The sequence below is a fragment of the Sciurus vulgaris genome (genome assembly GCF_902686455.1).
Source record: "Sciurus vulgaris genome assembly, chromosome: X".
In the NCBI taxonomy this organism is placed as follows: domain Eukaryota; kingdom Metazoa; phylum Chordata; class Mammalia; order Rodentia; family Sciuridae; genus Sciurus; species Sciurus vulgaris.
This window is the reverse complement of record NC_136471.1, coordinates 61,222,158-61,238,354: the sequence shown is the minus strand read 5'-3', so window position 1 is coordinate 61,238,354 and position 16,197 is coordinate 61,222,158. Positions and strand designations below refer to the sequence as shown.

At 36.9% G+C, this 16,197-nt stretch overlaps 1 pseudogene across 1 annotated transcript; it reads left to right on the top strand.

Annotated features, from left to right (window-relative positions):
- The first annotated feature begins 8,227 nt into the window (after positions 1–8,227).
- LOC306651855 (PHD finger protein 20-like) lies at positions 8,228–13,729 on the top strand (annotated as a pseudogene). The gene has a single exon. The product of its transcript is annotated as a PHD finger protein 20-like (transcript).
- Positions 13,730–16,197: the final 2,468 nt, after the last annotated feature.

The following is a 16,197-nucleotide window of genomic DNA, read 5'->3' as shown; positions in this document are numbered from 1 at the left end:
AGATGTATTTCTTTAGTAGATAGACATGTTAATTACACATTTGATTTTTACACATTATATAAATGTATTGAATTGTCATATTGTATAAAAATATATACAGATATTTTGAGTCAATTTTTAAAATAAATTTAAAATGTTCAACATCTCTATTAATAAGAGAGATGCAAATCAAAACTACCCTAAGATTCCATCTCACCCCAATTAGAATGGCGATTATCAAGAATACAAGCAACAATAGGTGTTGGCAAGGATGTGGAGTAAAAGGTACACTCATACATTGCTGGTGGGGTTGCAAATTGGTGCAGCCACTCTGGAAAACAGTAGGGAGATTCCTTAGGAAACTTGGAATGGAACCACCATTTGACCCAGGTATTCCACTCCTTGGTTTATAGCCAAAGGACTTAAAATCAGCATATTATAGTGATGCAGCCACATCAATATTTACAGCAGTTTAATTCACAATAGTTAGATTGTGAAACCAACCTAGAGGCCCATGGATAGATGAATGAATAAAGAAACTGTGCTATATATACATAATGGAATATTATTCAGCCACAAAGAAGAATTAAATTATGGTATTTACAGGTGAGTGAATGGAGCTGGAGAATATCATGCTAAGTGAAATAAGCCAATCCCCCTCCCCCCCAAAAAAAGAAACAAAGGCTGAATGATTTCTCTGATAAGTGTATGATGATACATAATGGGGGGGTGGGAAGGAGGCAAGAATGGAGGAAGGATGGATTTTATAGAGGAAAATGAGGGGTGGGTAGGGGGTGGAAGGAAGGAAAATAATAGAATGAGACAAACATCATTACCCTGTGTATGTGTATGATTACACAAACTGTGTGACTCTACTTCATGTACAACCAGAGAAACGAAAGTTGTACCCCATTTGTGTACAATGAATCAAAATTAAAAAAAATAAGATTATTAAGCAAGTTCTCATCATAAATTTGAAGAGTAGAAGGCAATAGGTTGATATACTGGAAGTACTTAAAAAAAGGTAGGAAATGTCATGTAAATAAATTATCAACCAATGACTTCATATCCAGAAAAACTGTACTTCATAAATGAGGTGAAAATAAAGATAACTCTAGGTAAACAAAATCTAAGTTTTTCTAAAACTACTAGATCTACAGAGAAAGAAATGCTACCAGAAGTTTATAGTTTTGGAATAAATGGAAGAATGTAATTTAAAATTATATGAAGAAATAAAGATAACTGGTAAATACAAGGACAATTAAATAACTGGCATTATTTTAATTTTGGTTTCTACAGGTTTATAAATATAAATGCATAAAATTATTAATCTGTTTTAAATAATACATAAAGACATATTTCCTTGCTACCAGTAACGGTAAAAAGGGGGATAGAAGGGAACAGGAGCAGAGTTTTTATATACTTTGAAATTACAGGTTTTATCACTTTAATATATTGAAAGAGATCCCCTGGTAACAAAGATAAAATATATAGACAACGCACAAGCAAGAAAATGAGACGTGAATCAAAACATTTTACAACAAAAATTCAACTAATCCCCAAAGAAGATAGCAGTATTGAGGAACAAAAAAAGGTGTAATTCCTGTAGAAGGCAACGGTAAAATTAATGGCAAAAATGTGTGTTCATGAAATATATTAGTATGTAATTTCCAATTCTTGTGAAATCTTTATCTGCCCTTTTTGCATTTTGATAATGCTAGCTTTGTTGAGTTAGGAAATATTTCATCTATTTTGATTTTCTGGAAGAGATTAATGTAGTTGGTATTATTTCTTCCTTAAAAGTTTGTCATGACTCACTAGTGTGACCATATGGACCTCACTTTTTAAATTTGGAGGCTTATTAATTATTTATACATTTTTTTAGAAATTGATAGAATGTTAGGATAGATACAATTATAGTCAGGTCATCTATTCTTCTCAAATGATAGTTGATAATTTGTGTCTTTGAAGAAATTTTTTCATTTTCATCCAAGTTATCAAATTTGAAGGCATTTAGTTTATCAGAATACAAAGCTTTTAATTTTTCAAAGTCCATGTATTTAGTGGTGTTGTTCCCTGGTTCATTTTGGATATAAATGATTTTGTCATCTCTCCCTTCCCTATAGATGGACTTCAGACTCATCATTCTCATTGATCTTTCAAGAAGCAAAGTTTTGCTTTTGTTCCACTTTGCTGTTGTTCTCATGTTTTCAATATCTTTCCTTTTCTGCTATAATTGGCATCAATTATATCAATTATTGTCTTTTATTTCTTTAGAATTAATTTTTTCTTTTTGTGTGTGTGTTTTTTTTTTAGGGGAAAACTGCATTCACTTGTAGTTTACACCTGTTTCCCTTCTAACATTCTAAGTTATTGGTTTTAGATCCTTATTTTCCAATACATGAATTTAATGGAATACATTTCCACTAGGTTCAAATATCATGGAATTTCACACATATTCATAAGGTATTTTTCTAGTTAGTTCAAAATAGTTTAGTATTGACATATACTTCTCCTTTGACTCAGGAATTCATTAAAATATGTTTTAATTTCAAAATATTTTTGAACTTTCAGCTATTATTTTTGCTTTGTTTTCCGTAGCAAGAACCTGATTACATTTGTGTTCAGAATATTTTTTTATTTTCCTTTCAAATTTGGTAAGTTGTAATATATGACACAGTATATGATATATCTGTATGAATCTTTCATGTGACATTGAGAAGAAAGTGATATATGTTGCTATTAAGTAAGTATTGTATAATTGTCAGTTGGATAAGGTTGCCTGAAGGAACATTTCAGATCATCTATAACTTCATTGGTTTTCTGTTTATTTGATGAGAATTGAAGTCTTCTACCATAGTGAATTATTCTATTTCTGCTTTTAATTCTATTTTCTCTCCTACATTTTAATTTTATTTTAGATGTATAGACCCTGAGGACTGATATACCTGGGCTAATTGATCTATTTATCATTATGAAGTAACCTAATAATCTTGCTGTCAGTTTTTCTGTGGGTTTTTTATGAAATTAATATTGTTATGAAAGTTTTTTTTTCTTGTTAATGATAGCATAACATAGCTTTCCTTATTCTCTTTTTTCATTTCTAACATTTTATATTTAATATTGATTTCTGGAAGATACCATATAGTGTTCTTATTTAATAGCCTTCTAAAAAATCTCTTACTGGTTTATACACTATTCATATTTAATGGTTATTGATATAGCTGCACTAATTTCTATCATTTTTGCAACTATATTCATTAACATTGATCCTCATTTTTATATTTTCCTTTTATTAATGAAATTTAATTTTAATTGAAATTTCATGTGATTCTATATCACCTCTTCTACTTTACATGTTTATATTTGTGATTTTCCTAGAATTTAAAATATACTTTTTAAACTGATCTATATTAACCTTTAATTAACACTACTTACTGACTTCTAGTACAAGTAACACATTATAGTATCTATAATTTCTCCTTTCTTTTGTTCCTGATATTACTGTTATTCTTTCTTATACATCTGCAGTAGTACACAAAGTAAACTACAAAGATATGTTATTGTTTTACTGTTACCTTTTAGATCATTTCAGAGTAGGAAATATAAAATATTTATTTTGATTTATTTCTTCTCTGACAACATTTTGTTTATATAAGTTTCTGACTTATACCATTTTTTTTCTATTTAGAATATGTCTTTATTTCTTGAATGACAGTTCTCTGATTAGGAATTCTCTCAATATTTGTTGTCTGAGAAAATCATTATATCTCTTTCGTTTCCAAAGAAAGTTAAATATTAAATGAATAGTAAGCATGAAAACACAAAATAAATTGATTAAAATAGGAATAGTTATCTATGTTGGTATATTATATTAAAACTGAAGTAAACAAACATGAAATATGCCAGTGTAGGGAATTATTTTAATTTTTTTGCCTTTTATTTTTTATTTTTTTATTTTTTGCCATGCTGGGGATTGAACTCAGGGCCTTGTTTTTTGCCATATTTTAAAGTTTTATTCCACTATATTTGTATTAATCAGGGTTCTCTACAGGAACAGAATCGACAGGAAGTATAATTATAAAAAAGGAATTCATTATATTGGCTTACATGACCAGCAATCAAAAACCTGTTAAAGAAAAGCTGAGCTAGCATCTGCATCTGCTTCCTTGTTTTTCCGACTTTTATTCATCCTATTGGGAGGTGCCGATCATGCTTAGGGAGCCTCTTAATCATCAGCATTTCTTAATACCATCAAGTTAGCAATTCAAATTAACCATTAAAGGCGATAGTTTCAAAATCAAATCTATATTCATCAGTGTTATCTGGAGATGATTCTTCCAAGGGACGTATGGCAGGACATAAGGGGTCCTGAACAGTGAGCAGAGGAGTAGATTTCAGTGAGGTTGTAGTTGCAATTCCTGTTGCATTTTCTATTTTGGGGGAAGGAGCAAACTGAGCATGATTGACCCACAGATTCCTTTTGTTCATTCAGTAGAACTGTAATGGTCTGGGACACTTCATCCAAACTTTGTGCTGCTTTTACCAAATTATGTAGGGCAAGTACATGCTGGTATAGTGGTTCAAAGTCACAAAGTAAAGGGACTCTGAGGAATGTTTGAACTTCTGAGAAACAAAATGAGTGCACAGATGGTATATTATTTAATGAAATATCTGGAAGTTCAGAGTCAAACTTTCCAGGCTTCTGAGTACAAAAGGAAGGAAGCCAGGAGGCCAGTCCCTGAAACTGATGGTTTCTTTAAAAAGACTTCTTAATTTCCCAAAGGATTCCCTTTTAGGTTTTTCTGCCTCATACAATCACTTTCCATCTTTAAATAAGACACAGCCCACTCCCTGTAGTGTTTAATGATCATTTTTCTCCTTACAACCTCAACAACAGCTAAGCAGCACATCTGAGGAACTGTACTAAGACCTTCAACAATTTTGACTCTTTCTAACATCTCAACTACAAGGCGGAGCAAAGCTTGCAATTTCTCTCCATCTTGATCAGCATGGAGCTTCAGAAAGCAACACCACTGTAGTCTGATTTGTAGATTATTTCCTAGTTCTTGTTTGGCAATGGTACACTTCTGTTTAATAGCTAACAGTTTTCTATGATTTTGTAACATAATCACCAACTGATTTTTATGGCTTGGGCCAAATCTGGTAATACAGATGCATCCTTCAAGTTTTCAGCTCTCATCTGATTAGCTGAAAGTCCCTGAACAAGGTCTTTTTGTTCATTCACCAGCCGACCACATCCAGCAATTATCTGGTCCATAGCATACACTGATCTTTAAGCCTTTTAGTGGCTTTCATATTCTGATTATCAAGTTTGGCAATAGTTTCATGGCATTCTACTATATGTGGGTAAAGCCTGCTCATAGAATCAAAGCATTTCCTGACCAAAAATTCCACCTATTTAGGTCTGTCTTGAACATTTATCTAGTCTCACAAAGAAACATTAAAAACAAAAAAAAGGCAGTTCACCATATTTAGTAGCTACTGAAGTTTCATCTTGCTGAATAGTACTTTGACAAGATTCCCTAATTTCTTTACTGCTTTAATCATCTGTGGTTCATCTAGAGCTACATGTTCTACTGACTTTTGAAGTGAGGTTAACAAGGATGTGTTAGTTGTTCTAGGCATATCAGGAGAAAGTACCAGATCAGTGGATCTTTTCTTAGTCTTTTCTGAGCCTTCATTTTCATTTAAATAATCCATTCTTCCCAAACTTTCCCTGTAACTATATCTAGTTAGGAATTCCAACAGAGGAATCTTGGCCATTACTGAAACCACAGTTCTTAAATGAGCAAGTTTTAATATGATGTCTTCTATGGATTGCAGATATTTTGAATGAATACTTACAAATTTGAAAAGTAGCTTTCGGTATGAATGTGAGCAGTCCTCCAGATTGTTCATGATTGTAGCCCAGACTTCATGTTGGAGATATTCATCATGGACAAGATCTTCACAAAAAACAAAGTTTCTTGACAATTTCATATATTTCCACAGCAAGTTGTGTCCTTGAAGCAACAATGTGAAAAACTTCAGGAATCATAAAAGACTCTGATTTTTATTTCCATGTCATTTTCTGTTTCCCCCTGTCGGGCAACAAGATCCAATGTACCTCCTCAGGGCCCACCTGAGGAGAATACAGGGCTTAAAGGCTTAAAGGGCTTAAAGGCCAGCAAGGCACGGGGGTTCAAGCAGGTGAGAGTCCCATAGGACTATATGGCAAGCACAAGCTTATCATGTTCGAACTGTTGTTAACCAATCCCTGATGGTGGTCGGATTTATCGTCATTAACTATTGAAACAAACTTTGAGGCCTTGATCTTGCTCTCTTGCCAGGGAGTAGTCAGTCTGAGTTAGTTAACGTGTCATTAGTCCCAACAATTTTCTATTGAAAAGGTCATTTTAGGAATAGCAGGTGCACGGTCAAATAAAATTATTTCTTTGTTAAAAAGAAAAATTGGATTTGTATTGACCCCAGTGCTGTAGGTGCACACTCTTAGATCTGTAGTAATGCATTTTCCTTCATTGACCACAAGTACTGATGCTTAATAGGAATCTTTATTTGCTTTGAATGGCATGTTTAAAGTCTATCAGTTTGTACTGTATGTTCAGTGTCAAATGTTAGAGTAGTTCCAGTATTAACCATAAACACATGTAACTTCATGATGATTTCTTTTGATTCCATGAGCTTATACCTCACCCTCTGTTATGATTCCAACAGGTACTGTGAAAAGCACTATCACCCTTCTTAAACGGATTAAAACTGGCTTATATTTGCTTTGTTTGATATTGGCAACTCAATGGCTCTAATGGTTAAACTCAAAACCAGCAGCACCTTCTGCTCCACCTGTGGCTTCAGCACAGCCAGCAGCCCCAGGCACTATCTTCTGCTGCCTTCTCATCCTTGCTGGCAGCTAAAAACTGCCAATTTAGCACTGCCAATTGACACAGCCACTGGTGACCTAGGTGCCTGCCCACCTAGCCTTAAACTACCAGCACAAAGGAAGGGTCAGGGTAGAAAAGGACTTGGTCAAGTTCCTCAGCTCTGGTTAGGTGGCTGGGAGTCAGGGGGCCACAGCTAGTCAGGCCTGGGTGACTGAGGCAACCAGAAGCAGTTCTGAGAGCTCGGCAGGGTGGCAGACACGGCTGAAGCTGGGCTTATTGTCCACTCTTCCTCTGTCTTTCAAATTTTTCTTAAAGAAATGTATCATTTTCAATCGTTTGTTTTCTCTTTGAGATGTATGTAAAACTCCTTAAAAGTCAATTGAGCCCCTTGACACTTTTGAATACTAGTAATATCTTTCTTGGTATCATTGGAGCCATCTCTTTAAAAAGTGAACATCAAAAAGAATGTCCCCTTGTCTCCTGTCTTTATGGGAATTTAATCCAGATATTTACTTCAATTTATAACTTAAAAGAAGTTTTATATTTTTGCATAAAGATGATTAACATTTATGTAATGGGTTATATCAGTCTGGTTATGTTAATTTATGAAATTTGAGTCTTGCCATCCCTTTACTAATTATTTGGGTGTGCATTATGTTTTTGTTTCATGCATTTCCAGTAATACATCTGTTAACTGTTTCATTATTTTTAATTTCATGGAGAGTACTTATCAGTTGGCAGTATATATATATATATTTTAATATATATTTTATATATTTATATTATATTTATAATATATATTTTATATATTTATATATATTTTTAATATGTATATATATATATATATATATATATATATATAAATCCACTGAGCAGAGAGGTAAGAGAGGTACATGTCTCTATTTCTAGATACTCAGGAAGCTGAGGCAAGATGACTTCAAGCTCTGGGGCAACCTGGGCAATTCAGAGAGACTCTGTCTGAAAATAAAATAAAAAGCTCTGGAGTGTATCTCAGTGGTAGAATATTTGCCTAGCATGTGAAAATACTATTTCAGTCCCTCAAACTGCAAAAAAATCTTCAAGATAGGAAGTAAATTGCTCCAAAATTTGGAGAGATGGGCTTAACCCGAGAGACATAGCCAGTGTCCATATAATTAGAAAAGATGTGTTGAAAGCAAAATCTGGTAGGAACACTTACATAAATAATTTTATTAAGTTTTGGGAAGCTAAGTGTAGTCTACCTTAACCATAAGATAATCTTGGAGCATACAATTTTGTGAGATTGCCATACTTTTGTTGGCTAAAGAACCTCAATATGGGCTGGGCGCGTCCCTGGGGTCACGTGGTGCGCAGCACGCAGAGTCCTTCTGTCGGTTGTTCCTGGAGCCGCGCAGCAGGAGCGGGGCCGTGAGGAGAATAAAGGCAGCCCTGTTGATGACTGAAAATGACAAAACATCCACCTAACAGACGAGGAATCAGCTTTGAAGTGGGAGCCCAGTTGGAAGCCCGGGAACGTTTAAAAAACTGGTATCCAGCTCATATAGAAGACATTGACTACGAAGAAGGAAAAGTACTCATTCATTTCAAGCGTTGGAACCATCGTTAAGATGAGTGGTTCTGCTGGGACAGTCCTTATTTACGCCCTTTAGAGAAAATACAACTGAGGAAAGAGGGTTTACATGAAGAGGACGGCTCTTCTGAATTTCAAATAAACGAGCAGGTCCTTGCTTGCTGGTCTGATTGTCGTTTTTACCCGGCCAGAGTCACTGCTGTTAACAAGGATGGTACTTACACTGTGAAATTTTATGATGGAGTAGTTCAGACTGTGAAACATATTCATGTCAAAGTTTTTTCCAAGGATCAGAATATTGTGAGTAATGCTAGGCCTAAAGAAACAGATCACAAAAGTCTTTCATCATCTCCTGATAAACGAGAGAAATTTAAAGAGCAGAGAAAAGCCACGGTCAATGTGAAGAAAGACAAAGAGGACAAAGCCTTAAAGTCAGAAAAGTGACCCAAGCTGCCCGGCAAAGAAGGAAAGTTGATCTGTGCTGAAAAAGGGAAGGTGTTGGAGAAAAGCCTTCCCAAGAACGAGAAGGAAGATAAAGAGAACATTTCAGAGAATGACAGGGAGTACTCTGCAGACACCCAAGTGGATAAAAAACCTGAAAACGATATTGTGAAGAGTCCACAAGAGAACTTGAGGGAGCCAAAAAGAAAACGAGGCAGACCCCCTTCCATAGCTCCTACTGCTGTGGATTCAAATTCTCAAACTTTGCAACCAATCACATTGGAATTGAGAAGACAGAAAATATCAAAAGGAAGTGACATCCCATTAAAACATCCTCAACTTGATAAAAATTCATCCCAGGAAAAGTAAAAAAATTGTTCTGAAAACACTGACAAAGACTTGTCCAGGAGACGGTCTTCCAGGCTGTCCACTAACGGAACCCACGAGATCCTGGATCCTGACTTGGTTGTACCAGATTTGACTGATAAAGTTGGTACGGATCCTTCACAAGACAAGTCATCTAGTACAAAGGAACCTGAAGGAGGTCAGTTGAAATCTCCTTTGGAAGCTGGCCAGGTCTCATCTGCACTAACTTGCCATTCCTTTGGGGATGGATTGGAGGCTGCAGGCCTGGAATTGAACTGCAACTCAATGGGAGAAAACACTATGAAGACAGAAACGACATCTCCCCTTGCTGAATTACAAGAGATTTCCACTGTGGAAGTACCAAATACTCTTAAGAAAACAGATGATTTTGTGACATCTAATGTGCCAGCTGTCAACCTAGACCACAAGTTTAGATGCAAGGTTGTGGACTGTTTAAAATTTTTCCGCAAAGCGAAACTGTTGCATTATCACATGAAGTATTTCCATGGAATGGATAAATCGCTGGAGCCAGAAGAGAGCCCAGGGAAGAGACATGTCCAGACAAGGGGTTCTTCAACTTCTGACAAAGCCAGCCAGGAAGGCTTGACCAGGAAGCAAGTCTCTGCCAGTTCCCCAACTGCAAAAGACAAGGAAAAGAACAAAGAGAAGAAATTCAAAGAGTTTGTGAGAGTGAAGTCAAAGAAGAAAAAGAAAAAGAAAAAGAAAACCAAACCTGAATGCCCCTGCAGTGAGGAGATAAGTGACACCTCCCAGGAACCTTCTCCACCCAAGGCATTTGCTGTCACCAGGTGTGGGTCCTCACACAAGCCTGGAGTCCATATGAGCCCTCAGCTCCATGGCTCAGAATCTGGAAACCGAAAAGGGAAATTGAAAGCAGCTGAGGAGGATAATTTGAGTGAATCCTCTTCTGAGAGTTTTCTTTGGAGTGATGAGGGGTATGGCCAAAATGTCGATGAGGCACCAACCCAGATGAGGAACTCCATGGGGATGACCGCTATGATTTTGAGGTGGTCCGTTGTATCTGTGAAGTCCAGAAGGAAAATGACTTCATGATTCAGTGTGAAGAGTGCCAGTGCTGGCAGCATGGGGTCTGCATGGGATTGCTGGAAGCAAATGTGCCCGAGAAATACACCTGCTATGTTTGCCAAGACCCTCCAGGTCAGAGGCCTGGCTTCAAGTACTGGTATAACAAGGAGTGGTTGAGCAGGGGACATATGCACAGCCTGGCATTTCTAGAAGAGAACTACTCCCATCAGAATGCCAAGAAGATTGTGGCCACCCACCAGCTTCTTGGTGATGTGCAGAGAGTGATCGAGGTTCTGTATGACCTGCAGCTCAAAATGAGCATTTTGCAAAGCAGGGAGTATCCTGATCTGCAGCTGTGGTGCCAGCCTTGGAAACAGCACTCAGGGGTGGGAAGAGCCCAGTCCAGACATATCCACGGTATTGATGCCAGGAGCAAGGAGGAAGCCCCAAGTTATAGAACTTTGAACGGGATGGTAGAGAAACCTCTGCCTCTGCCCCGATCGGTGGAAGAGTCCTATATTACCAGTGAGCACTGCTACCAGAAGCCCCGCGCCTATTACCCTGCTGTGGAGCAGAAGCTGGTGGTAGAGACACGGGGCTCTGCCCTCTACGCAGTTAACCCCCTCTGTGAGAATGGCGACGATTCCCTCTCCCCTCGCCTGGGCTGGCCTCTAGACCAAGACAGGACCAGAGGGGACAGTGACCCCAAACCCAGCTCCCCAAAGGTGAGGGAATATGTCACCAAAAAGGTCCTACCGGAGGAAGCCCCTGCTCGGAAGCTGTTGGACAGAGGTGGAGAGGGGCTGTTGAGCTCCCAGCACCAGTGGCAGTTTAACCTACTGACACACGTGGAGTCTCTTCAGGATGAAGTCACTCATAGAATGGATTCCATTGAGAAGGAGTTGGACGTGCTGGAGAGCTGGCTGGACTACACTGGGGAATTGGAGCCCCCAGAGCCATTGGCCAGGCTTCCACAGCTCAAGCATTGCATCAAGCAGCTGCTGACAGACCTGGGCAAGGTGCAGCAGATCGCCCTCTGCTGCTCAACATGAAACTGGGCACCCAAGACTAATAGGGACACAATCCCGGGGCACCTGCAGGAGGAGCTTCACATATTTAAATAAATAAACCTAGCATGCCGAATGCACGTGACACGGACTGACTTCAGGGATCTGGCCAGGAGTGTGATGACATTGGACAAAGAGGCCATTTTGGCTGCTGGATGGCAGGGCACTCTGATCTGGAAGCCTACCAAGAAGGTAGCAAATAGACTCGGGATTTCCTTCTGTGCACATCATTGAATGAAGAGAGTCTTTTTGCACAAACTTCACTTGAAATCATGCCACTGATGATAAATGGAATGAGAACCAAAAAAGTTTCTTGGAAACAGTTGTAAATTCAATTTACAGTTTATTTAATTGACTTTTCTGTCAGGTTGGGGCACATGCCAAACCTTTTGATTTCTGCCTGGCATGTTTAGGCAGCAGGTATCATTTTCATTTTCCAGCTTCATGGGAATGTTGGGACTTGACCGTGCTGTGGAAGTTGGGAAGGAGCAGAGGCCTCAACTGCCCTGCTTTCTCCTTAGGACTCTTCACTTTTCTCACCACATCTTTTGCATTACTTCATGGTACCAGGGACAAGTTTTATATGTTTTTCACCCTAGTTGGCTGGGTTTTGGCTTTCACAGAGACCATACAGCTGAAGGAACTAGAATCTTGCTCTAAAAGAATCTAGGAGGAATTCCAAACTGAAGTAGGCAGGGTCTGGAACCCAAAGGACAGCATTTTCTATCTATCCATTTCTTAATATTGACAGCTTCCCAGTTCTATTTAAAGTCCAAAAAAAAAGTTTCCCCAAATTTTGAACTCTTCACTGTAAAGATTTGTTACAAAGAATGCGGTTTGGGGAATTACCTTATTTTATATCATGGTCAACAAACTTCAGATTCTATATGTATCACTTTTCTCCTTCCCTGAAGGGTATGTTCAGTAGTTGGCATTTTCAGAATTGTTAATATACTTTAACACTTTAAATTTCCTGTTTATATTACTCTGTGAGGTCAAGTGATTATGCCGCTTAAGGTCAAGGTACAATTTATTTGTACCTTTTGAAACAATATTTGTTACTTTTGCAGGTTACAGTTCCACATGTAATTGCTGTATTTTGTTTTATTGGACAAAGTTAAAATGTTCCATGCTTTGAGGAATGACCTGTTTCACTAGTTTTTTAATCACTAAAGGCAGAAATCAAAGCACAGCTGTCCATTAACACTCACAAGTTAATTATGGGTTTATAAATCTGTAATGTTATATGCTGCAACTATTTACTATGTAAACATGAAAGCCATTATCTCAATAGCAATGGCAGTATCTCTAGCAACCGTTGGAATGGTTGGGCTTTAAGACACAGGTCATTGTGGTCATGAATTCAGGCCTCTGGACTAAGATGTTTCAGGGAATGCCCTATAAGGTGATTTATCCATCACTTGGTAAAAAATGAATTATAGGACAAATTGACCTGTATAGCTGATCCATGTGGCTGTAACATCTGTAATGAAGCTGACACAATTCCTCTACAATAGGCTGTTTCACACTGCATTAGTGTTTCTGGTGTGGGAAGAAATGGCTCAGGGTTTGTGTGGCATCTGTGTTCTGGATAATTTAACAGACAGCTGCACTTTTAAGATTTGTGTGATGCTTATCTGAAAAGGGAAGAAACAGGATGATTTTCTATAGCCACAACTGTGAGGAATGACAATTGCTGTGTTATTACTGATTTTTCTGAAACTGCATTTGAGTTCATTACATCTGGGGAAACTGTACTTTTTAAAGGTAGTCAATTTAATGTCTTGGTCAAAGATGGAAGCTGAACCTGAATTATCCTAATATTGTCAAGTGGCCATTACTGGATTTATCATTTAGATTTTGTAAAATAATCCTGTTTTGCTCATTGTGACTTTTGTTCTTAGGGAAGCAGGAAAGACTCCCTCAAGTTCTGATAACCTCAGTGTGCTTCCCTAATTTAAAGCCATGTTGAGGGGCTCCATTCCCAATTCCTGGGTCAAGGTGAATTAACCCCAAGTTGGAGCACTGGAAACTGTTAATTGCAAACATTGCTGATACCATTTAGAAATATGTGCACTACCTAAGTTTTGTCTATTGAGAAAAATCATCCACCTATAAAAAAACTGCCTTGACAAAAACAGTTCTGGTTTGACTAATCATTTTGCTTAATTGATGAGTGTATACAAGGTGGATTCTCAATGAGCCAACATTGCACTGTGGATACATATCTATGTTTATGCGCTAGTAGAACAGAAGGCGCTGTATATAGAAATGTTGCTTTGAAGCAATATTTGCAAAACATGCAAACTTCTGTATCTGTATTTGGAAAAAATAAAACAGGTTCTTGTTGCTGTTTCAGTCACATATTAATTTTAAAAAAAGAACCTCAATATGTTCTCACAAGGGAAAATAGAAAAATGTAATGTTGAAAGAATGAAATTATGAAAATATCATATATTCTAGATACCACAGGTCTACTCTCTTGAGGAAAGACATAGAACCATATCCCTTTTGAAGGAAGGCGTTTCCTTTCACTCTAGTTCTCTTTAACTGCAATGTCTCAATGAAGGGAATAAACATAGTTAGAAGTGCTGAATTCAAGGAGTGACACTGTACCTATACCACAGGATAAATATAGTAAACATCACAGCTTTAGGATATAAGTATTCTAAAAATATCGGAGAGATATAGAATATAGAAAGATCCTCCTCCCGTAAACCTTATCACCTTACCTTCATACCTCCAGTATCACAATAATGTAACATAGTTGAAAAGTTACAAGACAGAGACATTCTCTGAAGACAAGTACTCAGGGAAAAAAAATGGGAAAGTAGAGATAAAAACAGACAATAAAAGATGTGGAAACCTCCGACACAGATACCTAGAGTAAATTTATACACAGTTAAACTCCCAGATAGATTAATATAAATTCTCATGAGAAAGCCCTATTTACCTCAATTCCTATCACTTTGTACATTCTATCCAGTTTGCATTAAAAAATTTACAAGTCACACCAAAGCGCACACACACACACAAACTCACACAAAAACCATAATTTCAAAATAAAAAAAAGCAAAAACAAAAACATGAGAACTATACTTGTACATGACACAGATGTTGCAATTGGAAGACTTGGGATTTAAAACAGTTATATGAATGTCAGGGCTCTAATGGAAAATGTAAATAACTTGAAGGAACAGATGGGTAGTGGAAGCAGAATGACTGAAATTCTGAGAAACAATCAAGAGGAAATATTGGAAATTAAAAACTGTAAGAGAAAGTTAATCATGTTTTCAATGGGCTCATTAGGACACTCAACATATCCAAGAAAAGAATATGCAAGCTTAAAGATGGGAGAATAGAAATTTAACTCGAAGAGAAACAAAATGAAGAAAAAATAAAACCAGAAGATCCAGAATCATGGTACAATTTCAAAAGATATACTGTATACGTGATTAAAGTGCTAGTAGGAAAATAAAGAGAAGTATATAATAAATACCTGAAATATTAATGGCTGAAATATTTCTGAATCAATGACCAATACCAAACCATAGAATTAGGAAGTTCAGTGAATAGCAAGCAAGAAAGCACTAAATACATAAAGTTAAAATTAATTTTAATTGATTTAGAAATATTTCAGTCATTAATATTTCAAGTATTTATTATGTATAATATGTCAAAATACACTCTACTGTCTTGTATATCTAAAAAGAATGAATAAAAAAATTTTAATTTAAATTGTCAACTTGATGGTATTAAGAGATGACGAGGATTAAAAGGTTTCTGGGTGTGTCAATGAGGGCATGTCTAGGAATGATTGGAATTTGGGATAGTGAACTGAAGTGGAGACCTTCCCCAAGCATGGGCAGCACTGTCCAATAGGATGGAATAAAAGCTGGAAGAACAAGGAAGCAGATGCAGATGCAAACTCAGCTATTCTTCAATGGGTACTTGATTGCTACTTTGATCGTCTGAGGGTATTGGACTCTCACTGCCTCAATCTTCCAAAGCACGCTCTGTCAGTGATTCTCCAGGTAGTTTCCAGAAGCCTTGGTCTCAGACTAGGGTAGCACTGTTGATCTTTCCTGTTCTGGGTTTCTGCATCTTGGACTGTGCAGCTGTTGGCTCTTCCAGCTCTCCAGCTGCAGATGGCCATGGTGGACTATCCAGTTACTGGTCATGTAAGACAATCTAATAAATCCCCTTTTTATAATCATATTTCCTGTTGATTCTGTTTCTCTAGAGAAACCTGACAAATACATCCCCCTTCCAAACATAAACTATTCAACAAGTTTCTTTAGATTCTAATTCATTAGCAGAAAGTCTTGAATCAGATTTTGTGTCTGGAGTGAATGAGCTTGTGATGGAAGAAAATTTATCTTCTCCTAATCTTATAAGTAATACAGTAAGTCCAGAGATGATTTTGCGATCACTTTATTCATCACTTATCAATACAATAGATAGTGGATGGGTGCAGGGTACAAATATATGTGGTAAAGGGGATTTTGAAGATCACACATCTCTGAATGTTCAACTGGAAAAATGTAGAGTTGTTAGCCAAAACTCTCACTTCAGTATATAAACCATCAAGGAAGACCTTGCCACTTATGTACATTTGTGCAAAAAATGAACAGAGTGACATCTCAAATTCTTTAAAATATACAGCTTTGAAAATAAGAAACATTATTGAAAAAGTAAACTGTTCCCTGGAAATGACAATAGGAAAACATCAAAAAGAACTAGTCTTTAAAAAGTGAATATGATGGTGAACTTGATGCACTAATAAAGGAAACTGAAGAACATAAAAGCGAAATAAAAAAATTGA